Source organism: Dipodomys merriami, unplaced genomic scaffold (genome assembly GCF_024711535.1).
Source record: "Dipodomys merriami isolate MVZ:Mamm:240054 unplaced genomic scaffold, mDipMer1.0.p SCAF_256, whole genome shotgun sequence".
Lineage (NCBI taxonomy): Eukaryota > Metazoa > Chordata > Mammalia > Rodentia > Heteromyidae > Dipodomys > Dipodomys merriami.
Window position 1 is genome coordinate 863128 of NW_027204004.1, and position 18270 is coordinate 881397.

The window sequence follows — 18270 nt, forward strand, 5'->3', positions numbered from 1 at the left end:
CTTCAATGGTGACTGGATTATGTATCATTTTGTAATAAGGTAAATTATCATTTGTCCTAAACACTAATATTTTATTTGAACTTTTTGTACAATAAACCCTGAATTTGGCATGCATGTATATGTGTGTGTACGTGTGCACACATGTGTGTTTATGTGTGTGTGTGTTTGTGTGTGTGTGTGTGTTGTTGCAATGTTGCTTGCCAATATGAACAGGGTGAGACTGAAAAGAACTGTGTTGCAATGTTTTTTTTATTTATCAGTGATCTGTTCTGTCATTTCAGTGGAACCACCCTTCTGTACATTTTATTTGTTAATAACATAATCATAATCAAAGCATTTACAACGTAAGTTAGATAAAAGAGATCATTTTCAGTTCTTAATATATGTTAGGCAAAAAGATACACATATAATTAGGTAGTAATTTATTGCTGTAAGATGACTGTCAGTACAAAATATGTGTTTGACTTCCTAAATTGGTTATATTTTTAAGAAATATTCATGGAGTGATTTTGACCAACTTGAACAAATAGGTATTTCTCTCTGTTTTTTTCTGTGAAACTCAAGGTGGGCAAACTCTTTCCAGATGTCTGTTGAAAACAACTTTCTTTGTAAGATCATATCTATTCACACTAAGATAATAAACCCCGTATTTTTAAGGTTTGAATATCGCATCATATTTACTGAAAATTAGTATTGTGGCTATGCTTGTTAGATATATATTTAAAAAAAACAAAAACATGTGTCATCTCCAAATTGTGGATGCATTTGAAGTTGTTTTGTACATACAAATGTTTCTTCATTAGTAGTTCTTTTGTGGGAGTAACGATCACAACTTTAACAAATAAGGCTTTTCGAATATCTTTTCCAATATAAATAACATCCCAGTGCGAGTCTTGCAATTTCTGAAAACCATTTAAATATTTTAGTAATATTTTAGTTCATTGACTATACAGCTAAAGACATTCCTGAAATAAATATTGTTAAGATCTGAAAATGTAAGTGGGTATATAGGCTTTTTTATGGATCATTTTATGAAAAGCCAGTTTTTATGAAACTAAAAGAAATAGAATAAAAGTATGTAAGTGAATTGGGTAACCTAATTATTAGTTTTTTAGTAATATGTTATTTAAATATTTTAGTAATATTTTAGTTCATTGACAATACAGCTAAAAACATTTCTGAAATAAATATTGTTAAGATCTGAAAATGTAAATGGGTATATAGGCTTTTTTATGGATCATTTTATGAAAAGCCAGTTTTTACGAAACTAAAAGAAATAGATTAAAAGAATGTAAATGAATTGGGTAACCTAATTATTAGTATAATTTTGTTTTCTATTAGCACAGTCCTCTGAATGTAGATGATGCATTTAAATAATTTTTGTGTCACTGTGCTTCAGTTATTTTTAGAATCTTTGTAGTTATAAGAGTGAATTTGTAGTATAAATAAATGTCTTTTAATATGATTAGGATTAATCTTGTGTTTTGTGTTCTACTCCCATGAAAATGAGTTATTTTCAAGTGTTAATAGTTTATAATTGAATCTTCAGTATCATAAGAAATTGTGAAGAAAAAATTGGTAGTATTGATGTCTTTATTTTGGGGGGGAGAGGTACGGTAGTGGGGCCTGGACTCTGGGCACTGTCCCTCAGCTCTTCATCTCCAGTCTAGCGCTCTACCACTTGAGCCACAGCGTCAATTCCAGCTTTTTTCTTTATGCTTGTGTGCTGCTAAAGAATCGAACCCAGGGCTTCATGTATCCAAGGCAAGCACTCTACCACTAAGCCACCTTCCAGCCCTTTATGTCTTTTTAAACCAATATTATTCACAAGTTGGAGAGTCTTTAATTCATAATTAGGTCTTGGTGTCTATGATTTTTATCCTCTCATTCCTAACATTAATGATAGGTCAGAGTGCATTTTTGAGTATAGGAAAGATAAAATATTTATCTGGGGCCAAAGGTGATTTTAATATCAGTCTTGCTTTAATAGCATTTTAAAGTAGTACCTTTCTCTCAAATTGTTGGGTATAAAAAGCAATCAAAATACTTGAATGGTAAACAACTTAGTTGAGCTACAATGTGGAAATGATTAGTCCATAAGACCTGCAAAATGTTTCCATCAGGAATTGGGGAGGTCATTCTTTCAGTAAGACAGTGTTAAACAGAGATAGTGTCCCCAGGCAGTGCAGTGTTGAGTGAAGGGATAAAATACGATTCCTACTATTTTGAGCTAGAAATCAAGAATATTATACTTGAGCAGTTCCTTTCACCAGGGAGGTATGCATTGATTATGAACTTTGAGTTTTCATATTACAGTTCCCTATTTTCTAACAAATATAAAGTGAAATATTGTGAAAGTGAAAACAATAATTCTGGGAAATTTCCTATAATTTGTAGACTAAGTGCTGGTATTTTAGTCATAAAATAGAATGAGGTTAATTGATACAGTGGGAGATGATCGTCAGGTTAACACCATGTGTGCAATGCTGTACTAGTAATTCCAACTCTGAAGACTTCAATATCATCATCTGAGAATTAAAAATGTAAGGAGTTCCATTTTATGCAATTATTGTGAGGATTAAATTATATACCATAGGTAAAGTACTTGGAAAAACAATCAATTAGCATTTGGCAAATTCTACCTATTATTTTATCATATGATGAATTCTAACATTTTTACTGTGATTTTATATGTACAATGTGATGTATTGATATTCATTGCATTGATCACTTTTCTGTCACTATGAGGAAAATACCTGCAAAGAAAATTTCTGAGGAAGAAACTATTATATTGACTCATGGTTTAAGAGAACACAGTTTAAGATCAAATATCTCCATTGTTTTTAATCATATTTTAATTATCTTTACTAGGTGTAAACGGGAATTTCCATTCAATAAATTACTTTTTAAGTATAATGGATCTTTACATAACTTTTCCCTACCCTTCCAAACCTCACCCCACTTTAATTTTTTCTAGTTTCATATTATTTGCATTGACTATTATGTCTTCATTTTTCCTCCATAACTCTCTTTATTCCTTCCCTTTGACTTACCTTCACATCTTCCAAGTAATAGTTTCCTGGTATTCATTTTGTTAGATTAAAAGTTCAATTTTATAAGAAATTACACCTTTTAAATACTGCTCTGAAAAATGAAAACTTTGGTTAATACTGTTGTTTAACTTGCATAAAAGTCTGGCTTCCAAATATGTGACAGAACATGGGTCCTTTGTGTGTCTGGCTCTCACTTCGTTTACTTAACATATTTTTAGATCTATCACTTTCTTTGTAAATAATGTAACAGTGCTCATAATGGATAGGTGCAATCCAATTGTGTATATATGACACAATTTCTCCAAGCATCCCTCTGCCAAAAGGCATCTTGGCTGTTTCCATAACTTGTCTGTGGTGAATAGTGCAATAATGAACAAGGTTGTGAATGTGATTTTACTGTAACCTTTTGGAAGAATTCATCACTATCTTTCTGAGAGCAATCCTCTAGCTAGTTTTCTTGAATAAGCACATCCTTCCTTTCATCTACATGACAAGGTATTGCAAGTCCTCAAAAACACACTCTCCCATACATGTCTCAATAAGCTAAAACCACACGATGCCCATATTCTTTCAATATATTTTTAATACTTATATAAATTTAGTGAGAACCTTCTATGTACTTTCCTAATGTGGGAATGAGAGACATAACAACAGAGTAAAAGTAAGAAATATACATTTTAATTAGCTATTATCATATTTAAAATCTTTTTCAGCTCTAACTCATAGCCTCACTTTCTATTATTTTAATCTTTATTTGATTACTTCATCTATCCCCTAAATTATAACAGGTGAGTTAAATACAGACAAAAAATTGTGGTTTGATTTTGACATTCATGTGTGAGGATGCACAATATGGGCAAATAGATGGATTGGAATTAATAGCAATTATCCATTTTGTTAAAGTAGAGATGACTTTTTTTCCAAACTGATACATATTTCATTCAACAAAAATAAACTTGTAAAAATTCCCTTTGTTTTGCTCCTCATTAACTTTTGTTTCCATTTTATTTTATAATGAAGGATGATTTCATATATATACTGTAGATACAAAAATATGTTAAACTATTTCTACCCATATGTATTGATATATACATACATACATATATTACACAGGTTACAATGATAATTTATAACTTCTGTAACTATAAAATTTACTAAATTATTAAAAACATCGATGGTTCATGCCTTGAATCCTGGTTACTCGGGAGGCTGAGATCTGATGAACATGGTTTAAAGCCATCCTCGGCAGAAACGTCCATAAGCCTCTTATCTCCAAACAACCAACAGAAAATAAGAATAGGAACTGTGGCTCAAAGTGATAGAGTGGTAGCTTTGAGAGAAAAAGCTCAGGGACATCACCCAGGCTCTTAGTTCAAGAACTACAATCTACCCAAAAAATCTAATTTACATCTGTGTAAGTAGAGTATTTCCATCACCCTAATGCACATCCATGCTCATTTACAAGGTAACTCTGTTTTGTCTGAAGTACCACTAAACATTTTCACTAAAGTAGCATTGGAACGTGGGTTCATTCTATCTCTGAAATGGATTTTTCTCCACTAAAATACTGAAGTGTTACAATTTTTCCAATTATTTAAAATCATAGCTTTTTTCTTTAATACCCCTAATATTACAGTTTGAATTCAGTGTCTTGTGCCCCCTAAATGGGTGTGCTTACCACTTTGTCATGTGCCAGCCCTAAATTATCCTGATAATTTTTCAGATAGAAACTGGCTTCCTACTTGTGTATGACCTTGGCCTCAGTCCACTTTATGTTATTCATCCTGGAATTTAGAATAACAAGTGTATGGTATTCTGTACAGTTTTTTCTGTCTAGTCTAGGCTTTAGCCACTGTTCTCACATCAGTGCACTCCCATGTAGTCAGGATTTTCATAAGCTTGTCATAGCTGATTTTTAAAAATTCTTTGCATTTCCTGCAGGTTCTTGAGTACTGAATTAATTTGTGTTTTCTGTCTTGTTTTGTTTCATTTGAATGTATGTGTTGAGTTGTTCCAAACTTTTCATTTTGTTTGTTTCTCTGATTTTCTTACCTAAAGTGCTGAGAAACCAATTCTATTTTCTCAAGATAGTCAGGGTGAACATTATTTATTCCAAAGCAATTTCAGTAACATTTAAACACATTCATATCTATGAATGGTATAAAAATGCTGAGAAGGGTGTTTTTACTTTCACGGTAGTCTTTGTCATACACAGATCATGAAATATATGAAGATAATATAACTACAGATGCATGCCAAGAGGAGAAAAACCTATTATTAATTTTTTGAAATAGGCTTCACTTCTAGTGAAAGAAATATATTGCTTTATGCAGGATTTCACAAAATCATATTGCTAGGAAGAACTTGAGCAATCATCTAATACTATAGACTTGAGAGTGATGAATTGACTTCCTGACTAATTTACTTTTGGGTCAAATAAAAGCAGGCTTCCAAAAAGAGTGTAGATTTTAGAGAAACATGATGAATTTTATGTAAATATATCCTTAGCTGATTTTGTTAATTTGTGAGCCAGTACAGGGAAATAAAGTACAGCAAAGGTAAAAAATAAAGAACTTCACATTGAAATACTCATTTGTGTGTGTGTGTGTGTGTGTGTGTGTTTGTGTGTGTGTGTGTTCATGCGCATGCGAATATGCAAAGGCACACGTGCATGTGCTCATGCATGCATTCATCATTCTTGACGCTTGATATGCTTGGGAATTATTCCTCAGTTTCTGTGCCCAAGGATAGTGGTCTACCACTTCAGCCACTTCTTTTTTTTTTCTTTTTTTAGATAATCGCTTGTATTTTCATGATTGGACTGGCTTTGAACAGTGGTCATGAGATTTCAGACTCCGGAGTAGCTAGTTAAGCTTATTCATCCTCTGAGTACCTAGTTAAAATTCTGGCTGTCCTCTATGCTTCACTGCTCTTTTATTCATTTCCTGAGATTATCACAAGCCTAAGTCATATATATGTCTAATAGCTTTATACTGTTACTGCTTGGCACCAGGGGCTCCTATCTGTACTCTTAAATACTTAGGAGGCTTGAGAACAGAACCCAGGCCAAAAGTTCAGTGGAATTCCTTCTCAATCTATAGCTTGGTGCATTGGATCATTTCCACCATACTTCACTATCTAGTTACTACGATTGGATTGATTGTGGATCCAGGCCAGTCAAGGTAGCAGGCTGGACAAGTTGGTGTTCATCTCGGATGCCATTGATGATGAGATGGCTAAAAGGACAGATCAGGTGCATGTTCTTGTGGAAAGGAAACCCCTATCCTAAAATTAACCACTGATATGACGCCTGCCTAGCAAGAAAAATATACCCCAAGTTGAAATACCCACAATTTCCCACAACCAAAATAAGTATATACATGAACATTCAAAAACTTAATACAATCTGTTCTTTGCTCTAATATCAGCTTCATCTGATTATCATATGATGTGACAGAACAGTTCCTTCATTTATCATATGATAATTTAAAAAGACCTAAAAAATTCTTTCTCACTTATTAAGTGCAAATTAATGGCAAATTGCATCATTTCTTACATATTTGACTACCACTATAAATTCATCTTATGATTCTTATTAATAGTAATATATTCTGATTTATTACTTTACTTTGTAACAGTTTTTAAACTTTTTGCTTTTCTGCTGAAGTTGAAGTATTTAAATAGTATCATCAAAGTATATTCCTTGGGTATTTAGGGCAGTTTTTTACAAAGTTTTTAACCAATGGTGTCTAAGAATTCTTAATTGGTATATCACTTGGTTTTATTTTCATTTCAATTTAATTTTATTTTAATGGAAATGTACACAGGGGTTACAGTTACATAAATAAGGTAAAGTAATGAGTACATTTAGTAGGGAAGGAACATTATCTCTTCCATCGATTTTTTAGTACACTCAAAAGAAGGACTACTGATGCTATTGCTATTGCTATTGATCCATGGGTAATTTTGCTTTCTTTGTTAATGCGTTTTTATTATAAAATCGATATACAGAGGGTTTACACTTAATTAAGTCAACTAAAGAGTACACTGCAATTTATTTTCTAAATTTCAAATTTTGGGCTTAAATAATTTCTTTTGTTTCTTTAGGGTAATTCATTTTTTTCAGAGTTGTAGGTTTAGTTAATTTATTTTTGCATGATTTTACACATGTAAATTATTCAGATACATGTATTTTACTTTTATAATATTTAACATGTGACTATTTAAAAATTGTTTTCTTAATTTTTATATGGCTATGATTTTAAATAAATTTATTTTCTTATTGTTATAAACATATTTGTCCAGGTAACAAATCCTTACTGTATTTTCATGAAGCACATACTTTATTAAGAAAAGCTTCATTACTTGGCCACTTTTTGGAAATATTTTTACTTGAATTAAAAAAAAAAGTTTGAGCCCGGCATTGTGATTTGTGGCATCCATTTTCTAGCTATGATGGGAAGTGTAAATAGGGTTTGTAATTCGAGAGATACTGGAAAACTCTGTGACCTTATTATAAAACTATTCAGAACGAAATGATTAGAGATATAGCCATCGCTAATGTTATATAGGGCATCTCGCTATCATATCCTAAATCTTAAGTTAAAACACCAGTAACATCACTCTTTTGTCAAAATAAAAGGATACATGTTTCAAAATGTTTATTATTTAAACTTATTTGCAAAGATTCTCATGTCTTCTATTAATTTTCAATTTACTTAATCTATTAAAATCCAAGTATATTGTGATTATTTTATTTCTAGTAAACTTTTAAATTGTACAAGCAATATTAAGATTTCATATATTAACATACTTTTACTATTTGTGATAATTTCCTCCGTTGAATAGGATAATATCTATATTCCAAATGTGGGTATGTGGTGTGTATGTGTGTGTTTATGTGGTTTTTGTGTGGGTGTTCTTTGTGTGTACTTTGTAATGTTTGGGAGATCACACCATTGCTTCACACATGCAAGGCCAAAGTTTTACCACTGGGCTATACTGCTTGCATTTCTAAATTCTTCAAAATTATCTGAACTACTTTATACTTCTGGCAGCTTCTTAGATGTTTCTCAAGGGAAATATTTTTGACACTACCATTTTTATCCTCTATGATATTGGATATCTTCCTGCCTAATTCAGTGCAAGATATACATGAGACTCATCCAGATTTCTCAAAACTCATACCACCATAAAATCCTATGTTACTAGAAATCATGCTTTTATAATGTCTAGGGAAGTGGCATCTCTCATTTTTGAATGACCCTAAGTGATATTTATAAGCAGTCATGTTTTAAACCAATATGCCACTCAGCAGATGAATGAACTGACAAAGTGTGTTTTATGTATGCACGGTGTAATTCTATACTTCAAATTCATACAGAACTGGAAAGTCTTGGAAAAATCCCACGAAGTAAAATAAACAAGACACAAATAAACAGATTGCGTTGTTTCCTCATTTGTAATAAGTAAGAAATGTGTAGCATAATCTAGCAGTTGAGCAGAATTGTTCAATAACTATGTATATATGACCATATAAGATGATGATGAGCAAAATGGACTTCTGGATATGGGAACAGAATATTCTGTTTGTGGTTGTTGTTTTTAATGTAGTATGAGATTTCTTTTTTCTTTTGTGTTTTACCTTTGATTTATCCCTGTTATATTTGATTTCAATATCCTGTGTATTGTATATACATTTATCTTTATTTAGCAAGGGAAGAGGAACAATGAAATGGCAAGACAAAGAACAAAGGGCAAACCAATGCAATAGCAACACTCACAAAACAACATGTTGAAAATTTACATTACAACTTATGAGGGGTATTGAGCTGAAGGAAAACTGTGACAAAAATGAGGGAGTGGGTAAATAGTTACACATGCTATGTATTCACTACCTTATAATTACTGCAACCCCTTCTATATATCACCTTGACAATAAAATGAAATTAAAAATGAGCTGTATAAAATATAATTTCACTGTATTGGTATAGTAAATATTATTATATGTGTATTACCTTTTTAAGAAATGAACATTTTTGGCTGCTAATTTGAATTAATTACCTCTTTATCAGAGGGTCATCAACTTGAATATTATCAAACTATATAATATTTCAGAATATACTTGCCATTATTTTGAAAAAAAACATTGTTTTAGTATTGTCTCATACTAAAACAAAAATAGTTCAATTCTGTTGAAACTCCTAACTTTTAAAACGGAATAATTGTTAAGAGGACAGAGTATATGTGTTCTTGAACATTCCTATGACTAATAAATACTCATTTTCAAATTCTTAACATGCCACACTAGAGACATTCAAAACAGTACCTGTTTTCATTTTATTTAATTCTGCAATAAATGCAGTTTTCAATGGAGCGTTACATATTTAAATTCAACAGAAAAAATAGCCACAGTCTGGGAGAGGGTAAACCTATGAAATACCTATATTAATTCCTCAAGAGTAAACATTTGTTCATCAAAGTAAGCCATTATGTCTATAACCATCGATCCCAAGTTTTTATGTCATAAAGTCATCCTAGCCCAACAATTTCCAACTTGTAATGTGCACCTTAAAATTCCTTAAATTCACAACATGACAAGCATATAACTATTGTGAAAAAATACTACAATTCTGCTAATGTGATGCCCTTCGTATTGTGGAAAGAACACTACACTAAACTTTTCTGTATCATTTTCCTCCCAGTGTTATCCTTGAGATCAGAACACTTGCAAATATTATTTATAGTTATATATTTTATCTATCATAGATATTCAGGAGATCTGAATGTCTGACTATTAAGATCTAAAGACTCTGGTTCAAATCCCACCCAGGAAGGATGGTTCCTTAGATTCTTACCTCCAATAACTGCTCACGAAAAGCCTGACACAAGTGGCGCTGAGTTTCAAGAGGTAGAGCAGTAGCCTTGAGCAAAAATAGGCTCAGGGACAGTGCCCAGGCCTAGAAGTTAAGATGTCACACAATTACTCTCTTCATACCATGTTACACCAGAGTCTCAAAAAGTTGCTCTTTTGGTAAATTTATAAATTAATAGCATAAATTTGTTGTCAACTTTATCTAGATTATTCACATTATCATGTTACTTACGAACTGTTGGAATTAACTGTTGTCTAAGTTCTAATTATGCCTTACTTGAAAGAATATTTTAGGCAAATAGAAAGCGAGAATCATTTGTGAATTTGTAAATTAAATCTTCTACTTAAAAACAATTTTATAGTAACCTATAGAATATTAAATTACAAACAAAAATATTTATTTTAAATCTAAATTCTTATTTAGCCAGGTCTACAAACTCCTACATAAAATGAACTTTCCTATTTCTCTAGGCTTAAGCTTTTGTAATCCTTCATCTTTTCTTTGGAATCTAACAGAATGTGGTTGCTTTATCAAATTCTTGGTTGGGAATCATGAGCTCTTCTGCATCTAGTAATGTTCTGTAATGAAGGCGACATTTAAACACAACTGAGGATTATATATGAGTTGCATTTCAATAGGAAACTTGATTTCTCAAAATATATTGACAAAATTAGCCCAAACTTACAACTGTGTATTCCTTTCTGGCTTATTTTTTATTCCTTTCTTGGTTTGTTTATTGAGACCAAATTATACTACCTATTCCACTGAAAGTATCACTATGTCATTCCACTTTCTAATCACCTGTCTTAGTCTGAGTGCTAGAATTCCCGGCTTGTATCACATTGTCCTACCATAGTTTTTTATTTATTTAATCTAGATACAGTCTAGCAATTCTGAACTTCTCCAATAATATTTTCCACTAGAGTGCTGGCTCAGACTGTTTATGAACTATTATCAAAGATGTTCTAACATTTGACACAAGATATGAACATTTTCAGATGCACCTGAAGGGGTCTCGGATTCATTCCTCCCTGGATCCGATCCCTTTATTAATGATGACTTGACTTTCTTACTATCTCTGTTCCCACCTATGTAATATTCTCAAGCTTTTTGGGAAAATTTCACTTGAGGACTTTCTAATATTAAAAATTATCACTTGATTTTATTTTTACTCAGGACATATTTTCTAACTTTTCTACATAATCTGATAGTTGTTCCATATGTGTGTTTGAACATATAAGTACCTCTGTGTGTATGTGAGTATTTGTATGTATATATGTATGCAAAAACCTCAAGCTCTTCTTCAGCAATCTTGCTCATAATTAGTATTCCTTCACTTGAGACATTATTCTAATGCATCTTTTTGCTGGTTAATTATAGTGTCTCAAAGACTGTTTTGCCCAAGCTAGATGCAAACTGAACTTCCCAGACTCCTTTACATTCTTAAGTTTTATTTCTCCAGGGATACCACCTTTTGAAGTACAACCATTTTTGTGAGTGTAAAATCTAAGCTGTTTCCCAGATTTTTAACTAGAGTTCATGTAAAGATAGATGAACATACACATTACATATGCTGAGTATACACTGTTAGAAATGTGATCCTAAGCAGGGTTCAAGTGGTTCAGACCTATAATCCTAGCTAATTTGGAGGCTGAGATCTGAGCATTGCAGTTCAAATCCAGCATGAGTAGAAAGTTTCTGAGGCATTTATCTCTAATTAACCACCAGAAAACTGGAAGTGGTGTGGGGCTCAATGGTAGAGAAAAAATTTTTGAGCTGAAGAATAGAGGGACAGTGCCCAGGCCCGGAGTTCAGTCCCCACTACCATCAAAACACACACACACACACACACACACACACACACACACACACACACACACACACAAAGAAAGAAAAGAAAAAGAAATGTAATCTTAGCCACTATTTCATTGCTAGTATAATTCCTGCTCTCTCAACATGGCCTTTTTTCCAGTTAAGTCCACGGTCTTATATATGAATTGCTTGGATCCAGAATTATTCTTCCATTCTACTTTTTACAAATTTGAATAATTAGCTATCATGATTTAGAGGTAGTAGAAGAAAGAGACTGGTCTCATCCTTCATGTTCCACTTAGTAGAAATGCTTTCTCTATGTCACTCCCATAGATCTTCATGCTGGCCTTGACTTTATTTTTTCAAAGTTGTCTTATTTGCAGAGTCTTCTATAGAGTATTGAACCATTATACTTAAATACAGAACTTCTCTTTGTCCTATTCCTATTGTTTCTCCTTCTGTTAACTTATGTACACTTGGGTAATAATGCACAACACAAACACTGACAAAAAATGTTTCTGAGAAACTTCTTCCCACTTAAAATAGGTCTTAATTTACAGAGCACTTAGGAAATTTGAACATAATGTACTCCAGGATAATATTTTCCTTTTTCATGTTTTTTTATTGTGAAAATGGTGGACAGAAGGGTTAAAGTTACATAAGTAAGTTAATGACTACACTATCTAACGAACATTGTTACCTTTTCTTTTGTCTTTTCCCTGCCATGCCTTTTCTCCCCATCACCCCAACTCTCCCCTCCTATCCCCAAGTTGTAAAGTTCATTTTCAAAATAGTGTTTTGTTCATCTCATTGTTAAAACAGGTCATACTGTATCCTTGTTTCACCATTTTATTTCCCTTCCCCTCCCCACATTAGAAAAATGTATGTGCAAGGTCCCTGATATCAAACAGTGGAAACGGGTTATACCATGGAAGAAGAAAATAGAAGAGAAACAAAAAAAAACACAGAATATATGTTAGATACATTAAAAACAATAGTAAGAAAGAAAAAAAAAACAATTGGTGTCCCTATTTTTGGGCTCATTTCACTTAACATAGTCTTATATGGCCATATGTACATGGATAATGTTTTATAAGACATGTAAATTCTATATTTTCTCGTTGCTAAGATGTCTCTGAAACACGTGTTACCTCATGCCCAAAGATGTCTTTGTGCTATTTCAATGAAGCCAGAAAACATTCACTTTGCCTGGAGCAGCACCGTAGATTGTTACGGAAGTAATAGGAAGGAACTTTTACAGGAAGTAGAAGCTCAACCCATGAGAGATATTGAACATAGAAAAATGACAAAGTTCAAGTTAATTTGTGCTTTCCTTTTACTGTACAAGAAAATAATCAAAGGCTTGAAGGAAACTCTGTCCCTGACTTTTTCGAGTGTGCTCTTTACTCTGTAGACTTCTAGTTGAGAGTATTACAAAAGGAAACAACATGCCATTTGAAGGCCAGCATAGAAAAAATGGAAATAACATTGTTGTACAATGTTCTACTGCAAAGAAACAAAGACACGGAGGTTTTAAAATGTCTTATGCATGGATATTTAACTCCTGAGATATTTCTCTTGTTGTAAAAGTCAGATATCCATTCCTTTATTCTGGTCCTGAGTTTGCCATATCAATAAGGACTACAAAAAGCAGGATCCAGTGAGTATGATCAGCAAAAGGAGCCTCTTTTCAAACCAGTGCTTTAAGGATAGTCCCAAAGAAATATGTGGGGTTTTTTTTTTGTTTGCTTGTTTGTTTCTTTAGTTTGTGCTGCTTCTGGGGCTTGAACTCAGATGCTGGACTCTGTCCCTGAACAATTGTCTTTCCTGCCCACCTGCCCCCAAAGCTAGTACACTACTGCTTGAGCCAAAAGTCCACTTCCGGATTTTTTGGTGTTTAATTAGAGATAAGAATTTGACAGATTCTCCTGCCTGGGTTGGCTTTGAACTGAGATAGTAAGAAAGCTAAATGACATGAACTTTATGGACTTCTCTTTTGAACCAAGAAGTATTAGATGAAGGTTATTATAATGGTAATATTTGACAATTTTTAAAAGAAGAGAATACATCCAGCAAAGAAGCCATAACTTAAATAATTCAGCAAAAGTAGGTGCACTGAATCTTATTGGAAAATTTTTTCTGCTTGGGACGATACTATTCAGTTCGTAGTTCTTTTTAGGGAAACTTAAAGTATATTTGACTTTTTTTTTTCGTCGTGGGGCTTGAACTCTGATCCTGGGCACTGTTCCTCAGCTCTTAAGTTCAAATTGAGTGCTCTACCAGTTTAGACACAGCACCACTTCCTGGTTTCTGATGGCTAATTGAAGATAAGTGTCTCATGTACTTTCCTGACCAGGCTACCTTTGAACCACAATCCTCTGGTCTCAAACTCTTGAGTAGCTAGGATGACAGATGTGAGCCACCAGCACCTGGCTCATCTTTGTATTTATGTGCAAGTAATGACTTGTAGACAAATAATGGAAATTTGAATCAAATGATGACATTTCAGCTTTTCAGAAAATTTGAGGTAACAATAAATATGTCCTCCATTTCCATGTTGTTACATTAATGACTCATGAGCTATTGGACTCTTACTTTAGCATCTTCTGATGTATGCGACGGTGGACTTAGTATAAATAATTGTCAGTAGAGAAATATAGAAAGACTGAGATTTTTAGAAAGCAATGGAGATCAGATAGAAAAGAACAACATAGAATGGCATTCAATTTATCACACAGAGATTAAGAATTGGCCTAAGTGATATAGAATGCTAAAGGTAATGAGGAATAAGCTTGGTTCATAACTAGTTCTTCAATAAACAAATATGGTTTCCTAGAAGAGTTTCTGGTATAATTTAGTTATTATTAATATAAGGTCCGCTCCTGGATGGCTAGCAAACTCCACCCTCCTCTCAGCAAAGTCTCCATCCAGTACCTGTGTTACCTAGGCAACTAGGACACCTGGAAGAGGTCACATCTGCATTCACTGAGGTCAATCTAAATTTGATGTGGCCACACCTTTCTGTCCCCATACCCTAGATAAAGACTAGCCCAGGCCCAGACGCCCTGTCTCTGCTCTTTTCTAGCTCTTTCTCAGCTCTCTCCTTCTCTTCTCTTTCCCAGCTCTCTTCTCTTTCCTAGCTCTCCATTTCCCACCTCTTTTTCAGATGCTCTCTTTTCTAGCTCTTTTCTCTCTTTTCTAGCTCTTTTCTCTCTTTTCTAGCTCTTTTCTATTTCCCAGCTCTTTCTCTTTCCCAGATCTCCCAGCAATCTTTCCCAGGCCTTTCCCCACCACGTGGAGGACCAAGATGGCCTGGTGCCAGCCGGAACGAAGAGTAAACCTGCTCCTTACGTGAATTCCACGTGCATGGTGCTGTTCTTACTTGGCTATCTCTTTAAAAAAAAAAAAAAAACTAACAATTCTCATTTATTTCTTCCATCTGGATTTATTCCTTCACTTCTATCACAACTATTAATTAGCTGGTGCCTTTTTGGTTCCATACTGACCAAAAAGATTTCCAATTCTCACTTAGACGACCCTTCTCATTGTGATTAGCAGTGAACAGTCAAAAGCCTGGAATCTTTGAATTTCCAGGATTAACCTTCACCTGATACCTAAGCACATTCCTGCCATTAATTGCCGTGACTTACTAACAATTTTTTTTCTCAACACAGCCTTCTAATATAGATAAAGTACATAAGAACTATTGTTACATCATTATTGGAAGGAGCAATTATATATTCAAATATAGGTTCTTTATTTGGCATTTACTAGCTAAAGAATTTTTTGCCAGTCCTGGGGCTTGAACTCAGGGCCAGGGAACTCTTCCTGAGATTTTTCTTTTTCTTTTACTTTTTTCTTTATTTTTGCTTAAGGCTTGCACTCTACCACTTGAGGCACAGCACCACTTTCTTTTCTGTTTATGTGGTACTGAGGAATTGAACCCAGGATTTCTTGCACTCTAAGAAATCACTGTACCATGAAGCCACATTCCCAGAAACCTAAATGACTTTCTTAATATGGCATTACTTTTTCATTCCATTACTATGTATTATAATTTAGGCTAGGTGGTAGAAAAGGAAGTGGAAAACAATACTAAGTCCAGTAAGGCTAACATTCCTATCACATCCCTAAAGAAGTACAGTGTTAACACTTGCAGGACTCATAGGGATGTTGCATGTTACATTATTATATAAAAAAAAAACATAAAAAGTAATCCCCGACATCCATAACATTCTACTTCCACTTTCAAGTTCAAGAGCCAAAAATCTAAGCCTTTTTATTGATTGGGTGTATTTCCTAGGAAGGAAGAAGGAGATGTAGAAGGTGATGTTGGAAAAAAATGTATATTGGCTCCCAGTCCACATTTTTTGCACTTTTAAAAAGTGCTACTGACGAACTCCACATCTACTTTAATATGCTGTCTGCACAAAATGCAGATAAATGAAGACATTTATTCTGGTGGAAAATCACATATATTAACAAAATCCAGTTCTGGAAAAAAAAAAGTTACCAGTATAAAGTATTGTCTATAAAATGGTTTCATGTCCTAGCAGAACAAAATGTAGTATTGAAATGATTAGTCCAGCTTTCTTTGAGATTTTATGTTGTCTCAGTATTAAGATGTTCTCTAATTCCAGTAACATGGAAGCATAAAAGACATGATTTAAAGATCTCAGTAGTTTTAGAAACAAAGGTACATAATAGTTTCCTTCCTGCAGAGACATGTGATGGCATGTATGACTGATTGTATTATAGTTCTCTTCTTTTTCCTCTTTATCTCAAGTATTGCATATCTTGGCATATTAGTCTGTCCTGCATTAGCTTACTGTAGGTGAGATTTACCTCTACTCTGCAATGTCAAGATGGGTCATGTGACTTACTTCAGCTAACAAAAATGAACCAGAAGTGGTCAAAGGCTACTTCTAAGGAAAGATTTCTATCCCATTGTCTGTGTCTAAGAGCTAACTTCTTTACACTTACCGATAAAAATAGCATATTTCCAGAGGGAATCTTTTTTTAACTTATATAGTGGAAGAATATAGCATGTAAAATTGAAGCAAAACTCAAACACAGCAAGAATTAAGCGAATATTAGAATGTGGTATAAATATGTTAGTTTCTTACCATTCTTGTATGACTACAGCACATCAGAATTTAAGAAATATTAAACCAGTACTAAATAAATAGATAACACTTCCTGTTTGATGCTATTACATTTTTTAAATAAATAAGCATTCTCTATGTGATCACTTGAGGGGTTAACTTTTTCTATAAATGTGTTTAATCACTCTAGAAGACTGTATCTAACATCCACAATCATTATCAAGAACTTGTGATTGAGATGAGAAAGAAATATCTAGATTTCTCACTTCTCTTTTCCTCTCCTCCTTTTTCTAGTGAGAATTCTCATCCTTTCTCCAAATTTTCCTATTAATAAAGAAAGAATGAGACATTGTGGATATCAAGCAAAAGGCTTCAAAGCCAGAATTTTATTCTTTCAGAAATATATGAAATAAATCAGAGTGGCTCAAGGAAGAAGAAAAGCATGATTTTTCCCTTTCTGGCTTCAACAATACAGTATGCACATGACTCTAAACATCTAACAAACAATTTTCCTTGGCTAATTTTTAAAAATATATTGTTTTTTAATAAATAATAATTTTAACAATTAAAAAATTTAAAATATATACTAATTTGTTGTTTGCTTTTAGTAGGCATGAAATAAGACAGCATTAGCATTGTGTGAGTTGAGAGGCTAAATTTTATCAGAATCCAAAAAAAATGAAAAAACATATGATGTTAAGAAAATAGCTTTTAGGTAAATTTTCAATATGACATACACACAGGGGCATCTTTTTTCTTCTTTTCCTCTCCACACTTCAATAAGCAGTTCATGTAATTCAAATAGCCGTGTTTCTTTCAGAAATAGATTACACATAAACAAGTTAAAAGACGAGAAGGAGTATTGGTGGTGCATTATTTAAAAATAGCAGTCAAATAACTATTAACCATAATTCCAAAATAATAACAATCAAATGCTCTTGAAAAGAGAAGATTGTAAGGAGAATATACAAAAAGTGATAGTGCCAGAACTGCTTCAGGAGCTGCTGTCTGATATTTAAGATTTCTAGTAAATGACAATTTTTAATCAGGATTAAATGCTTTCAGGAGCCAAATTTTTTCTAGTTATATTTTATTGAAGAAATATTTTGTTCAAAATTAAGGAAAGGGTAACAGGTTATAACCTGTAGAAGGAATGCTTATGCACTCATTGTGGTAGGCAGTAATATTCCTTCTGAAAATATCTATAGTCCCGAAATATCTAATCAATCAAATGTAGATTTACATTTTATATATAAGTTTGTAAAATAATCACCTTTCATTACCCAAGGAACACAAATTTGAATAATTTTCAGATTGGCAAATTATACTCAAAAGTCCCAGCTGTAGTTCGAAAGGGACATCATTAGGTAAGAATCAACTGAAAGATGTAAAATGCTACATTAGAAGATTAAGGGAAAGACAAGA

The 18270-nt window shown here is 33.0% G+C and overlaps 1 long non-coding RNA gene across 1 annotated transcript in view; it reads left to right on the forward strand.

Moving 5' to 3' along the window:
- Nucleotides 1-17352, forward strand: part of LOC138836738 (uncharacterized) — a 56348-nt gene extending 38996 nt beyond the window's left edge. Inside the window, exon 3 of the long non-coding RNA XR_011375035.1 lies at nucleotides 17140-17352. This is a non-coding gene — a long non-coding RNA (uncharacterized lncRNA). The remainder of the gene's footprint in view (nucleotides 1-17139) is intronic.
- Nucleotides 17353-18270: the final 918 nt, after the last annotated feature.